The sequence below is a fragment of the Aedes aegypti genome, chromosome 2 (assembly GCF_002204515.2).
Source record: "Aedes aegypti strain LVP_AGWG chromosome 2, AaegL5.0 Primary Assembly, whole genome shotgun sequence".
In the NCBI taxonomy this organism is placed as follows: domain Eukaryota; kingdom Metazoa; phylum Arthropoda; class Insecta; order Diptera; family Culicidae; genus Aedes; species Aedes aegypti.
Genome location: NC_035108.1, coordinates 182,570,637 through 182,586,729, shown reverse-complemented (window position 1 = coordinate 182,586,729; position 16,093 = coordinate 182,570,637). Strand labels below are relative to the sequence as shown.

The 16,093-nt window shown below is 36.3% G+C and overlaps 1 protein-coding gene across 3 annotated transcripts in view; it reads right to left on the bottom strand.

Annotated features, from left to right (window-relative positions):
* The window catches only part of LOC5573277 (multidrug resistance protein homolog 49), an 84,296-nt gene that overhangs the window by 20,573 nt on the left and 47,630 nt on the right, over positions 1-16,093 (bottom strand). The window contains exon 1 of one of the 3 annotated variants that reach the window (XM_001654442.2): positions 12,880-13,342. The exons of the other annotated variants lie outside the window; for them this stretch is intronic. The gene's annotated coding sequence lies outside the window, so the exon portion shown is untranslated. Of the gene's footprint in view, positions 1-12,879; positions 13,343-16,093 lie in introns of those variants that run through there. 3 annotated transcript variants of the gene reach the window in all.

Below are 16,093 nucleotides of genomic sequence, written 5' to 3'. Positions count from 1 at the left end.
TGATAAAGAACAACCGCGATGCATCATTTATTTTGTCATGATCATCCTTGGCATTTGGAGCGGGTGTGAATCTTTTTTGACCGCAGCTTCTTGTGGCCCGACTTCCACTGAGATGCGCCTCCGTATTTCACGGCTAACATTATTGTTATTGGAAAGCTGTTCTCGTCCATGATTTTCCATAGCTCTGTGCGCTTGATATATTCGATATCTTGAAATCGAATAAAAATGCGTTGGGACCTAATATTCACTACGTTTTTAGAGGATTTTCCGTGTAGTAAAGATCTGGTCCGTTGTCGATCGGCCGTCAACGAAGCCGTCTTGATAACTTCACACGAACTCGTTTACTACAGGTGACAGACGACGGAAGATTATCTGGGATAATACTTTGTAGGCTGCATTTAGAATGTTTATCGCTTGAAGTTTCTCACTTTCTAACTTGTCGTTGTTCTTGTAGATCGGGCATATTACCCCTTCCTTCCACTCTCCCGATAGCTGTTCTGTTTCCCAGATTGTGCCTATCAGCCGATGCAGACAAATGGCCAGCCTCTCCGGGCCCATCTTTACGAGTTCAGGTCCAATACCGTCCGTACCAGCAGCTTTATTGTTCTTGAGCTGGTGAATGGCATCCTTAACCTCCCTCAAAGTGTGGGCTAGTTGATTTCCATCACCCGCAGCACTGACGAAGACATTTCCTCCGTTGTCCCGTCCTTCATTGCCTGTGCTCTCAGCGTCATTCATATGCTCGTCGAAGTGCTGCTTTCACCTTTCGATAAAATCACGCTCGTCCGTCAAAATGCTCCCATAATTATCCCTGCACATCTCGGCTCGCGGCACGAAGCCGTTGCGGGATGCGTTGAGCTTCTGATAGATCTTACGTGTTTCTTGAGACTGGCACAACTGTTCCATCTTCTCACACTCCGTCTCTTCCTGGCGGCGTTTTTTCTCCCGAAAGAGGCGAGTCTGCTATTGCGCCCGCGCTGCAGTCTTTTCCTCCATAATCTGCCTGCATTCCTCGTCGAGCCAAACGTTCCGTCGACTCCGTCACACGTACCCGACCTTGCTTTCAGCTGCATTGTTGATGGCTGCTTTCAATGTTCTCCAGCAGTCCTCAAGAGGGGCTTCATCCAACTCACACTCTTCCGGTTATGTGGCCTTGATGTGCTGCGCGTATGCATCTGCAACATCTGGTTTCTTCAGCCGCACGTTGTGACCGACGAAGAGTTTTAGGCGCAGTTTAAGCATCACCAGATAGTGGTCAGAGTCGATGTTAGCGCCACGATATGTCCTGACGTCGATAATGTCGTAGAAGTGCCGTCCATCAATCAGAAGATGGTCGATTTGTGATTCTGTCTCCAGGTGTATCGGTATGGAAGGATGTGCTGATAGTATGTACTACGAATGGCCATATTCTTGGAGATGGTGAAATCAAATAGTCGTAAGCCGTTCTCGTTCGTCAGCCGGTGGGCGCTATTTTTTTCCAATAGTCGGTCTGAACTCCTCCTCCTGGCCAACTTGAGCGTTAGAATCTCTTATGATGATTTTGACGTCGTGGCTTGGGTAGCTTTTTTACTCGCGTTCGAGCTACGCGTAAAAAGCGTCTTTATCATCGTCAGTGCTTCCGGATTGAGGGCTGTGCACGTTTATTAGGCTGAAGTTGAAGAACTGGTCTTTGAATCTCAACTTGCACTCTCATTGATCGGCTATCACACGATCACGCGCTTCTAAATATCACCCATTACTATAAAAGCTGTTCATAGCTCGTGTGTATTGCCGCAGCTCTGGTAGATGGTATAGTTACCTCTAAACGTTCGCACCACTGATTCCTTCTAACACACTTCCTGCAACGCTCCGATGCCAAATCCACGGTCCTTCAGCACGTCGGCGAGTATGTGTGTGCTTTCGATGAAGTTGAGAGATTTACAGTTCCACGTACCGAGCTTTCAATCGCTAGTCCCTTTACGTTGCTGTGGTCTTCGCTGATTGTCCTGCTTCGTATTCTCTCGTTGATTATTCGTTGCTTGATTTTTTAACGGTTGGCTTGCAGTGCCTGACACCAACCCTCTAGATTTCCGAAGGAAACAGTGCACAGTTTTGCTTAGAGTCCTTCTCTGGCATTCGGACGATGATCAGCCGCCCCTGATATGGGGAACAGACGCTGTTGTGAGCCGCTCCTTACATGGAGTACAGACGCTCCATGTTTGCAGAAGCAAATCCCTCTACCCTGTCAGCATACGTCCAATGTTCCCCGGCCAATACCGCGCGGAGGGAGGGATACGATATGCTGGGCAGGATATATTTTATTCCTTCTGGTACGCAAGATACCAATGGTATGCCATGCCAGCCATTTACCAACCAGCTGAATTAGTTATTCTTTCCAAAATAGAAGGGAAATACAAAAAAACAAACGGTTTGAAATTCGCAAACCTATAAACTTTTCAATTTAAGATCATTATGACCCCAACACACAGGCAACTTTTGAACGTTTGGCACAGAATGAAGGTTGATGTTTGTTTTTTTTGCTTAGATATTCTGTTATGTTTAACAGTTAATTAACAATTAATTCTACAGATGTAACGTGATTTATTAACAACTGGTGTCATAAAACCTGTCCAAATAAATCAAATTGTAATTATTCTGTTGCTATCGTCTGTTTGTAATGTCATATGTAAATACTAATCCCAAATATTCTTGATAATTTTATATCAATTATTTTTCAGTTTTACATCTAATATACATGTTTGAAAAACTCACATATTTTACTGTTAACCTTTACCCTTTACAAGGGACCGCCAACGACTGTTCTAGATAGCTAAAAAGCATTTGTCTAAAATACTGAAGAAAATCCAAAAATATTGACAGTTTCAAGAAATTTGTTTTTTTTGCAATCTGGAAATCATCATTCTATTCCAGATTAATCGTAGGTTATCATATTTTGAGAGCTGTACTTAAAAGTGATTCAATTTATCATTGTAAGCTGTGATGTATGAGAAAAAAAACTTTGTTCAAAGCTAATAATTGCGTTCAACCTGACATGTACGTATTAATTGATGATGACAAACAACCCCTACTTTAGCCTATTGAAACAATTACCACGGTGGAATGTTAACTCGCGGATGCTTCGGCGAATTTCTTGGATAATCCAATCATTTTCACATTAATTGCATCCTCGAGACAATAAAAATTATGACCTACGATTCGATACGGGCATTCTAATTAAATCGAGCAGTTCCAAAGATGATGCCGTTCGAGTGATGAATACGGCATGCATACCTACAGCCTGTCATATCACTGTCTTTCCCGCATGGGAACTGCGAAAAATGCAAATCTTGAAACAAAATATAAACATCCGACCATAAATAAATCAATAGTTCTTTGAAATCCTTGTCACAACTTCTGGGATCAGCTGGAGCCATGCATTAATTACGTAAATGCTTAGAGAGGAAGGAGTCTCATATGTCATCGTATTTGTTATTTTCTTAACATATATCTTCCCGTGAGTAACCCACACGCGGTCCCTTTTGTTTGCGGTTAAGTCGTTTTAACATGCGCCAAAAGACTTATAGCCTACAGTCATAGTCTAAAACTTGTTGCTTGGAAAGTATCGCTTCCAACTGGTTTGGGTGGTTATTAGTAAATTTATTGGAAATGAGGAAAAATACTAATTTTGCAATTCAAATTATACAGTTTGCTAGAGTGTGCAAGAGAGAGAGATAAGTTGGGTGATGGATTAACGTCCTCTGTGAAATTTGTCATCATGGGATATCCCCCATGCGGTGATCGTATATGGTCTAGAGATATGCATGACGAATCGTTTTATTGATTATTAGCAACAGTAGGTAAAACTCAATACATTTAGCACGCTATTTATTTATGTCGCGTTATTTTGAGACAATGCAGCAGGGGCTTCCCCGTTCTACCAAATTAAGGCTATCGATGTCTGGGGGATTTTTAAGCATTTGGTATACAGTTTGAGCCCTGATCTGATTGTGGGAGACTATAATTTTTTTTTCCCCTTCTTAATTTTAGCATTTCTTACAATACATCAAAATTTGATATGTTTAGAGACAGCGCTAAATTAAACGTCTGTTGCATAATAATGAATTGCGAAACTACTTAAACTACTCAAAACATAGTTTTTTCAATAAGATATCTTAAATACAAAAAGGACTTTAAAAACTTTTTGACACTTGAATCTTTTTGTGGATTTTTTGAATTTTAATGAACTTCAAGTTTGAAAAGATTAGGCAGAATCTATATATAAGCCGGTTTCTCTATCTATAGGAATAACATAAGCGTAAAGTTTAAAATATAAAGCTAAAACAATTAGATGTACCGTAAAATGGGGTAACCCCGATAGTTTTTTGGTTGAAAATCTGGTTATTTCAATGCACTTTTTATATTTGTGTAGGGATTATTATAGCATGTTCAAGAAATACACTAATTGGACTCTAACACTTCACTTCGCTTTTGCAAAAAAAACTAAAATACTAAACATAATTAGTAAGGCGAGCAATACCTTTAAACTTTAATATGTTGTTTATCTTGTCAGTAAGGCCTATTTCGTCTGCGACTTGCAGACTTCTTCAGTGCTCTTCGCGGGTTCGACTGGTAATTTCTGCAATTTGTTTAAAATATTTTTATTACATTCTCAAAACATGTAATGCTATTTCATTTGTCGATTGCAGTTGAAAATTCACATAACGACTTATTTTGTATTCTATAATTTATCAAATAATCTATAGTCAATTTTCATTTTTGGTAAGTTATATATAACTTTGATAATGGGTATGCAACCGCATTCTTTTTACTTCGCTACTCCCGATAAAGGATTGTTTTAACACTTCACATTGTAAAAATACTTAGGTTTTTTACTCTAAAATACGATTTAGATTAGAAAACTGTGCATAGGTCCTACATAATAGGACAAATACCCTACTGTAACTTCACCTTTTTCATAGAATTTCTAAGAATTAAATAATAATAATAATTTCATTCCAGTTATGTCAGTATATTATAACTAGGGTGCCGGTACCAATGGTTGTAATGTACCAGTAGATTGGACTATGGAATAAAACGTATATTTTTCGATGAAAACAACATGCGCTATTTTTGGTGGATGGATCGTCTCTAGTTTATTCGATTTGAAAATTTTCAGCTTTTTATTTAATAAAAAAAAATCATAAAAATAATTAAGCTTTCGCGAAAAAATGCTCCCTTGCACCAATATTTGCCGTCGTGTTCCAGTAGTAAATTTAGATAGATATACAAAAATGAAGAAATATCACAGAAATGATCTTTGTACTTCATTCGAAAGATTTCAGTTGCTGCTCCGAGGGAAAAATGTTGAACCTTTGTAAAAATCAACTATTTTGTACTGGAGCACTAGCGCAACTACTGGAAAAAGTGTACCGTATAGTAGAGGTTGAAATCTATCTGCTAATCTAAGGACACATCTCGGAATCCAAACATGGCAGGCACAATGGCCAGCTTGTGCCCCTACTCACGATTTCAAAGGCACTAATCTGCAGAAATAATGAACGTACAAAGTCAATCTTCTTATTTTAAGCTTTTTGCTAGTGCACAAAGCTAAAATAGAAATTGCACTGTAGTTTGATGCTTCTTTCGCGAGATTTGTGCCTTCAAAATTTTGGTACATTATTGAAATTTGATTCCATGCTGTTTCACCTTAAAGTCAAAAGATATCGGTTAAGACTTTCCATTATTATGTTATGATTTTTTTATGCTTAGATAATCCACTATTGGTACCGACACTATTCCATCAAATTATTCAAACCAGAAACAGGTTCTAAAATTCGTGGCGGTAAACGTGCAGCTATTCAGCTAAGAATCATGTGAGGGTGGTAAGGTTATTTTTGGATTGGAAATTTTCCCGCCTTTCATGGCATAGAGTATATTCGTGCCTAGTCACACAATATACGAATGCAGAACCTGTTCATGGACAAAACCCCGTATGATTACGAATCCCACAAATTTAATATATAATCGGGTATTTTACCTCTCTTATCTTAATATCTAGGTTCAGCAAAATTGAGCCCGATTAATAAATAAATAATAATGGGTAATTTACGTGTTCTCGGCAATTTATAAGTCAATGCCGTGCTTCTCTTGACATACTCTGACATACGAAGACAAATTTTGTGTCTGCCTGTTTACAATGGGTTACATGCATGCTCTGGTTCACTACTCGCCACACCGTAACGCACATGCGCTAGTGTCTATGCACGAAAAATCGCTAAAAGGTAACTCGAAAAATTTTTGTATGGCGAAATGCATCTAACGAATTATTTCTCATAATCGGGAACTATTTTCGAAAAAATATTTGGTACGGATGGCTATCACGCTTACCAAATATTTTTTCGATTAAAGCTTTCATTCGCAAGATATTTGAAGTAAGATGCCTTTCCCCATACAAAATGAAATGAGAAAACTTCTGCTGATCAACTGTGAAAAATATCAAAGCAGGTAGTCCATTGTGCGCTCTTTTTCTTAACATCGACAGAATTGCCAAAACTTGTTTTGAAACATTTTGACAATGCTCAGAGCTTTTCATGTTAGTGCAACTATTGTCGGTATCCTCATTTTCTTCGCGAACCTCCCCGTAAGATTTTTTTCCATAAGAACTGAGGGTCAAATTCTTGAACTTGTACATTGAACCATTATCTGAATGTACTTTACTCCAATGAATAATTATTTGGATAGATAAATACTGTCGAATAATACCGAAGCCGTAAAATGCCCTATTTCAAAACCGTCCCTAAACGATTACTACACATCTAGGGTAAGTGATCCATTAGTTGTGCGTGTTCCTATAGTTGCGGTAGTGTCATTTACACTGATTTCATTGGATTAGCCACAGAACCGACATTGCCAATCGACGTATTGGCTTGTTGATACACGAAATAATTGAAAACATTGTTCAAATCGCTTCAAAATTGATGAAATACCACCAAAACTGCTAATACTTTACACTCAACCAACTCAAACCGTAAAAAAAATATTCAGTCGCAAACTCCGTCAAAAACTCATGAAACCCGGTTGTTGTTGTTTGCGTTAGAAAGGATTACTATAGTTTTACAATAAAAATATATGTAGTAGAACGTCAGAAGCGTTGTTCTCACAAAATTGATTTTAATAATTATTACCTTAAATTATGGGTTTTCATTGCTTGTTCAATACCATGTTGTTGTTTTGATTTTGAAAATTAATCTGACACTTTGAGGCTCGGTACTCACGCTGTCAGTTCGTGGCAAACTAGATGTTGGTAACACGAACAGCAGCGACATTAGCATTCTTAGTTTAATGCTTCTACTAATTTTACCACACTAACAAGAAATTATTGCCGTGTGTGAGTAAACTGTGGAAATACGAGACAATGAGTCAAAAAGGTGAGCCAACTCATCCATGATCCATGTTATGAGAAATTGAGTTTTCACAACACTGCACTGATATGCCGTTGATTACTGCGATGAAATTATTTTTCTCATTAAGTAAATGGGCATTACTTCCCGTTACAATAATAATATGTACATTTATGACACTTTTTGAATTTTCAGCGGTTAAATGATGTTGAATCGTGCTTAGTACCTCCACTATTGGAACTTTTACCCTAATGTTTATTCACGTCTAGTGCTGTCGAAAAACAGACGACTTACTATATTTAAGTAAAACTGATTTGTGGCCTGTTCGTTATTGATTTGTGTTCCTCTCCTCTCCTTTCCCTTTTGCAGATCTTGTAATTTAATTTTCACAGCAGGATCGCGAGTACATTGAAATTGCTTCACCTTACATTTTTAAAACGGATCGAGATGTTTTTTATATCATAAGCAGGTGACTTCAATTAACCTATAAACATTCCGGGCTGCTATGACAAACGAAATGTAATATGTTGTCAACAAAATTTCAAGAATAGCTTAATTGAGTATCGACAAATTAGGATGATACTGTAGTCTAACACAGAATACCCAGATCAGGGCTGTCCAACGTGAGGTCCGCTGGCCGAATCTGTCCCGCAGCTTAATTTTATGCTGCTAGAAATTCTACCAATAAACACAGCTTGGTATGAGCGACTTACCAAAAAAAAAAAAAATGTTTTTAGTTAGGATTTTAAACCTTTCTTGAACAAATGTTTTTAACGAAAAAGATAATATTGGTCAAAACTAAATTCACTCAATCAAAGGCGTTATTCTCACAGAATCTTGAGCATAGATTTAATACAATTTAGGAGAGCATTCGTGTATAATCATCTCACAAAAACTAATCTTCCAATATGTCTCATTTCCATCAAAATATTGATTCAAGGACTTATTTTCAAAAAATATTGGGTCAGATTTCCGCATAATCTTAGCAGGAATTCTGACAGAAGCCAAAGTGGATTTCTAACATAGTTCTGATTCTTGTAAAAATCTGGAAAACAATCTTACTGACTGCAGGGCATGTTTTAAAATTAACCTGGCATGAGACTTTGACAAAATCTAAAGTAAAGTTACCAAATAATCGTGTACAGGATTCTTACTTGGATTTTCACAAAATGTTATGATGGATTCTCACGGAATCCTGGGGGGCAGGATCTGCAAATAATATTTGATTAGATTCTTACAGAATCTTATGTGAATATGTAGGATAGAGGTTCCCAAACTTTTTGGCATCGTAGTGCCTTTACTAATTTTATGGAAAAGGCGTGGCACACCACACACAGTATATCTGAACCAGACAATTATAAAAATCGAATGTACATCGGATATTTTTCAGCTAAAGATCAGTATTTGGTATATACTTTCATTAACGGAAGGTTTTAAAATATTCTATCGGAGATTTTTTTTTCATATATTTTGTATGGGCTGAAATGCGTTGAAAAACGTGATTTTCATGGGATTTAGTATTTAACATAGATAAGAAGTGAAAAAAATCAAAATTTCACCGATAGAATAATTCAGAGCCTTCCGATTAAAAAAATAACCCAAAAACAAAATAAAGGAATAGAAGATAAGAAATAATAAAAAAATAATTATCATTTTCAATGTCGAATTTTGAAAAATATTTGGATATTTCGCCTAAAATAGTTGTCAAGAATGTGGTGCAAATTATATATTATGAAGCTCACTCGCGATCCTGCTATGAAAATTATATGGCAGGATTTGCAGAAAGAAATAAAAAAACGGTTTTCACAATTAAGAAACAACAAAGTTGAAAATAAAATTATCGATTGGAACCTGGCTCTAAGCCCTTTTGGAAATAATCTAAAATTTCGAAAAAACCTCAGAAGCCAATACCGGCATTGAAAAAGGAAAACAAATTATTACTAACTAATTGCGAAAAAGCTCAAATACTTGCTATGCAGTTTGAAAGCGCGCACAATTTTAATTTAGGACTTACTAGTCCAATTGAAAATCAAGTTACTCAGGACTTCAAAAATATTCTCAATCAAGAGAATATTTTCGAAAATTTCGAAGAAGTAAGAACTATTATTAAAAAAATCAAAAATATGAAAGCTCCTGGCGATGATGGAATTTTCTACATCCTCATCAAGAAACTTCCAGAAAGTAGCTTATCATTCTTAGTTGATGTATTTAACAAATGTTTTCAATTAGCATATTTTCCTGACAAATGGAAAAATGCTAAGGTTGTACCAATTTTAAAACCAGACAAAAATCCTGCAGAAGCTTCTAGCTATCGTCCAATCAGTTTGCTTTCCTCCATCAGTAAACTTTTTGAATAGGTCATTTTGAACAGAATGATGGCCCACATCAACGAAAATTCAATTTTCGCCAATGAACAGTTGGATTCCGCCATGGACATTCGACCACTCATCAATTTTTACGTGTAACAAATTTGATCCGTTTCAACAAATCTGAAGGCTTTCCTACTGGTCTTGCTCTTCTAGACATAGTAAAAGCATTCGACAGTGTTTGGCATGAAGGTTTGATCGTTAAATTAAAAAAAAAAACTTTAATTTTCCAACATAAATTGTTAGAATAATTCAAAGTTATCTGTCAAATCGTACACTTCAGGTTAATAATCAGAATTCCAGGTCTGAAGGACATCCTGTAAGAGCTGGTGTTTCTTAAAGCAGCATTTTTCACACCTGACTTACCTGAGTTACCTCAGGGATGTCAAAAATCTTTGTTTGCGGAGGACACAGGCCTCTCTGCCAAAGAACGAATTCAGCGTGTCATCTGTGGTCGATTGCAAAAAAGTTTGGATATTTTTTCTTCATACTTGCAAAAATAGAAGATTTATCCTAATGCTTCCAAAACTCAACTAATAATATTCCCACATAAACCAAAAGCTCTTTATTTGAAACCTTCAAGTAGACATGTTGTCACGATGAGAGGGGTTCCAATAAATTGGTCAGATGAAGTTAAGTATCTAGGGATCCTGCTAGATAAGAATTTAACTTTCAAAAATCACATCGAAGGCATTCAAGCCAAATGTAACAATTATGTAAAATGTCTCTATCTCCTTATTAATAGAAAATCAAAACTTTGTCTTAAGAACAAGCTTTTGATATTCAAACAAATTTTCAGGCCAGCCATGTTGTATGCTGTACCAATATGGACTAGCTGTTGTAATCCAGGAAAAAAGCTCTGCAGAGAATTCAAAATAAAATTTTGAAAATGATTCTGAAGCTTCCTCCCTGGTATAGTACCAATGAGTTACATAGAATATCCAATGTTGAAACATTGGAACAAATGTCAAAAAAAAAAATTAATAATTTCAGGCAAAAATCGTTACAATCTTGTATTTCCACGATTAATGCGTTATATGTTTAGGTTAAGTTAGGTTAAATAAATTGAAAACGTTTTTTTCTCTTATTAGCAGGTGAAATCAACTCACCTGTAAAATATCTGAACTGCTACGGCAAATGAAATGTAATAAGTTGTTAACAAAATGTTAATAAAATCTGAAATTTGTTTACCAAATTAGGATGATAGTGTTGTTTAACATAGAACACCTAGATATAAGAAATGAATGTAATGTTTGGAATGATACTAATAAAGAAAATAAAAAAATATAAATATCCTGAAGCTCAAAAATTGTAATATTCAATTATTAAGAAAAGACGGGTTACGACCGCTCGTTTAAGCAATTTGATTTATGTGTCAAATTCAAGAATAAATAAATACTTTTTCGACGCAGTATGTTGTTTTTTTGTTTGACGCCTTGGGCATGATAAAAATTATCACAGGTTATTGTGTTTGTGAATAATTATTTATTTTATAGAGACTAGCAATAGTGATTACTTATTATGATTACATATTTTCAGCGACCTCTACGATTTTTGTGCATCATTTTCCGGAAAAAAAACTAAATTCACTGTGATTCTAAGAACATGATGTTTCACAAATAGGGTCCTAAAGCCCTGTACCAATTTTAGTGCCAAACGCTTAAGTTTAGGCCAAGTACCCATGTTTACTCAATTTTTTAATGTTTTCCGGTAGTTTAAGTACAAAAAACATTTTCTAGGTTTATTTTAGATTTTGTCACACCCCTTGGCTTTAACTCAAATTTTGGGTGTATTTTGTTTTCCGTGTCCCTTCCGAAATGTCAGATAGGAACAACCCCAGTGTTAAAACTAAAACTCCTGTGGTGTTTTTGTCGACTAAGCGAACGTCAAACATGATCTCAAGTGTCAAGGTTCATTTATGGACCCAATTTTTAAATTGAAGTTTCAACATGATATAGCCGTTATTTGGGCGGAAAAAATTGCTAAAGTAGTTGCAGTAAGGTGCTCTTTCGTGTTATTGAATAAAAACAAGATTTCATTAAAAATTTTAGGACCCAATTCTATATTGTTTAGTGTTTGTTGCATTTTTTTTGGTTCTGGTTTTTAAATCTTAGATGTTCCGAGACACATATTATGGAACAATATCTGAATTTAGCTTGCACTTTTAACAAAATGCATTAATTTTACTTGAACAACAATGTAAAACGCTTGTAATAACATTGTTTTCAATATTTTTTATGATAAATTTGTTGTAAATATCACCCATAATGCTTCGGAATACAAAAATCTTATGCTTAAGTAAAATGCTTGGTGAACTCCCAAGAAAATCACCATTTTCATGCCAAACTTAAGGTGGTCCGTCTTACCCCGTCGGATGCTCAATTCCAGTCTTCCCCTAGTATTGTAAACTATAAATCATTTTCGTTATAAATTTCATATTTTTGTGCGACATTGAGAGATGAGATTTCCAAGTTATTAGTAAATCAATTTGCTAGAAGTGCTATGGTGCATCAGGGCACCGCGGCTTATAGTTTGGGAAGTACTGATTTAGGAGAATTGTGAGTAAGAGTTTTATAAAACCCTGAACATCAAATCTACTGCAGGATTTCAGATTCCTGGGAGGGCATTTTCTAAATTCCTACAAATTAAACATTTTTTACTGACGAGTTTTATCGCATCGAACGACTTTACAAAAATATGCTAAATGCTCGTGTGATTATCTGAAATTTAGGTGGGATTTGAATAAAAAGGGAAGATCTGTCCTAGATATAAGAAATTAATATGATGTTTGGAATTTAAAAAAAATATGCCTTTAGTTTAGCACACTCCTGATTATTTTCATGTGCTTGAAATCCGTCGCAGCGCTGTACATGTCAGATGTGAATTATCCAGTTAAATAAATAGTTTCGATAATATAGATTACTAGTACAATTTGCTTCAAATTACAATTTGTTTTGATTTGAAAATGTATTGCATAAATTTGTGTAATAAATATTTCAGAATGGGAAAAACCTTTCAATTGCATACATTTTTGTTTTTTAGAAAATCTTATTTCTATACCGAGATAAAAACTCACAAAACTTTCAACGGCAAATTTATATTATTATTTTATTATTTCTTGTAACAGTACATACCTTTAAAACACAATAGTAGGATTGATGTTTCGTTACTGCTAAGAACTTTATTTTTCAATTATGTCCTTTGTATTGACTTATCCTAATTGCAACACATAAACAAGTCAATTTGTATTCACTATTTCCATCAAATTTTCCAACGGGAACAATATTCACATATTCCTTTTGTGCTTATCTTCTCGTACACAATTTGAAGTTGTTAAACTGCATATTAATTACTCTGCTTTCATTTTTGCACAATAAAATCACCCTTGCTTCGCTGTTCAACTAAGTGTGGCGCACTGGGACAATTCGGGTCCGAATCTAAATTACTCAATCTTTACGACCGAACAGAACCGTTTCGCCCTTAGATTGTTTCTAGACAAACTTAAAACTTGGAACACTTTCCATCCGATTGCTTTTTTGCATCCAACCCGCGCGACGATCATCGACAGACTAACGTATCGGATAGGAATTCCTGCACCCTATAGTAGCTCCGGTCGTTCCTCATCCGCTAAACCAGCAGCAATATGATCATTGCGAGCGTCCAGCATCCTCCCTCATCAGCGTCATTTCGCAATCAGCAATGCCTAGTTGCCGCTCAGCGACACGCGAGAAGTCCGCACTAGAACGCACGCTTCTGGTGGGATTGTTTTCTCAATAGGGTAGAGTGGTAAAAAATGCCATGTTAGGGATTTGTGTCGTTTTCTCATAATAAATGGATGACAGTATCTTTACAATATTTTTTCTAGCGACTACTTGAAAACATTTCTCAAATCTAAATCGAATTTAAATCGTTCCGATAAGTTGATAGAAAAATTAAACTGGTTCAAAATGACCCAACGAGTGAGATAGAACTAAAGGTCAGCAACCAGCTTCTCCTCGAGTTTGCTTTGTATCATAGAAACGCTTATTCGGTAATAAAACCAGGTAATACATCGGGTAATTCCAAGAACATCTCCAAGGCTTGTATTGACAACACCTAGGTAAACATATTTTGACATTTTTTAGCAAAGAATACAAATTAAATCTTTCTCCGAATGACCAATGAGTTGGGCCATTTTACCCCATCAGTGCGTGTTGGACCATGTTCCCCTACTTAGTAAGCTTGTCTAATCTATTCCATACGCATGTCTCGCTTCCCGTGTGCGTGGTTTCCTCATGTACCTAGGTACGTTGGCTTCGGTAGTATTTTTCGACTTGAGAATGATACAGGTGAGTAGTTGCAGATGCAACAGAATGCATCGGCTGGCTTTTCGAAGAAGTTTAGAATTTCCATTCATTACCCGTTATAGATCTAATGGGGATGCACCGAAAGTATTGCCATATTACCAAGCGATATAATGTCAGCATTGGTTTTATGAACAAAGCTCGAGGAATGAATTTTCCGTTAACGGGCTGTCACTTGTCATTATTGAATCACTTTGTTGGGTATTCTCCCGAACAAATAGAAAACATTTTAGTGCAGATATGGCTCACCAGAAAACTAAAAAGTAATAAAGTTACTAAAATGGGCAGTGTTGCTCAGACTCATTTCCCCGAAAATAACATTTTCCGAACTACGAAGCCACGAACTACTACAACCATGCTCTATCCTCCTAAGATAGAAAAGCAGATGGTTAAGCTTGAGTACTGCACACAAAATAGATCAATTTTGATCCCAGAGAGCCACAATTCAAGTTTCGGTGAAATGAAATGAGTGAGTGAGTGAGTGCGAATCATTTCACCGAAACTTGAATTGCGGCCCACCGAGATCGAAACTGTCAGATCCCATGTACAACACTCAATCCCAACAACCTCCCCCTCCATCTCAGGAATACAACGCACAGTTATAACAGTTCATGGCTTCACAATTCGAATTTCGGGGAAATGAGTCTGGCCAACACTGAAAATGGGGGAATTTACGTATTCTCGGCAGTCTGAGCCGATATCGCTCTTCTTTTGTAATTGTTTCGAACATACGTACACCTTCCTTAGCCGAGTGGTTAGAGTCCGCGGCTACAAAGCAAAGCCATGCTGAGGTGTCTGGGTTCGAATCCCGGTAGGTCCAGGATCTTTTCGTAATGAAAATTTCCTTGACTACCCTGGGCATAGAGTATAATCGTACCTGCCACACGATATACGAATGCGAAAATGGCAACTTTGGCAAAGAAAGCTCTCAGTTAATAACTGTGGAAGTGCTCATAGGAATTCTTCTTCTAGAACACTAAGCTGAGAAGCCGGCTCTGTCATATTGGGGACGTTAATGCCAAGAAGAAGAAGATACGTACACAACTTACGTGTCTGTATGATTTATGCGCTGAATAAATTAAAAACTTTTTGGAAACTTTTTACAATATTTCGAACACCTCATACCATTTGACTATTGTCAGCAACCTCGTTCTCTTCGGCAGCTTTTTCCATAAGAATTGCTATTAAATTGTTCGGAAACTTCAAAACAGCCGGTTTTTTAAGCGTAATTATTTCAACTATTGACTACACTGGCGAAATTGTTTCTTGTGTCTTGGAATTCTCGTCAGGTACAGAAGGAAAAAGATATAAAAGTACTGTGAATTTGGCGTTTCAATTTTGATTGCCAATAATAGTCGAATAGTGTCGAAGCCATAAAATACCTTACGTCGACTAAGCTTCAAATTTTTTATTCTCAAAATCAATAATTTTCAGAAGGAATTTGCTTGAAAGCGTCAGAAATGTATGGATATCATACTACCACAGGTGCCCCAAAATAATGAAACACTAGGGCAGACTTAACTACAAAAAATATTTTGGAAACCTTATCTCATATCTTTTTTGCAGTTTAAGGGTAAACATTGGAATCCTGTCAAATTTTCAGATATTTCGGTAGTCATTTTAAGGTGACCTAAAGACTTCACTAAGTATGGGAGTAACTATGGAGAAGTTATATAGATTATTCAAGCCATTATCTCAGGAATTCATCTTAAAATTCTTTAAATGATTTCTCAAGATACGCTAAAAGAAATCCCCCCCCTCTTTGTTCCAGAAAATCCTTTGGCAGTCCAATAATGAAATTACAACGAAAATTCTCCCAAACATTCTTACAGCATTTGCTAGGAAGATTGTTTCAGTTTTTTTTTTGATTTCTTTAGTTATTACTCTACAATACCATGAAAATATTCCTTCAAAAGTTCTTACAGGAGAAATAAAAAAGGTTTATTCTAGGATAGAATTTCCCGCATATACTTATAGTCGTTTTCAAAACCAATCCATCAACAAT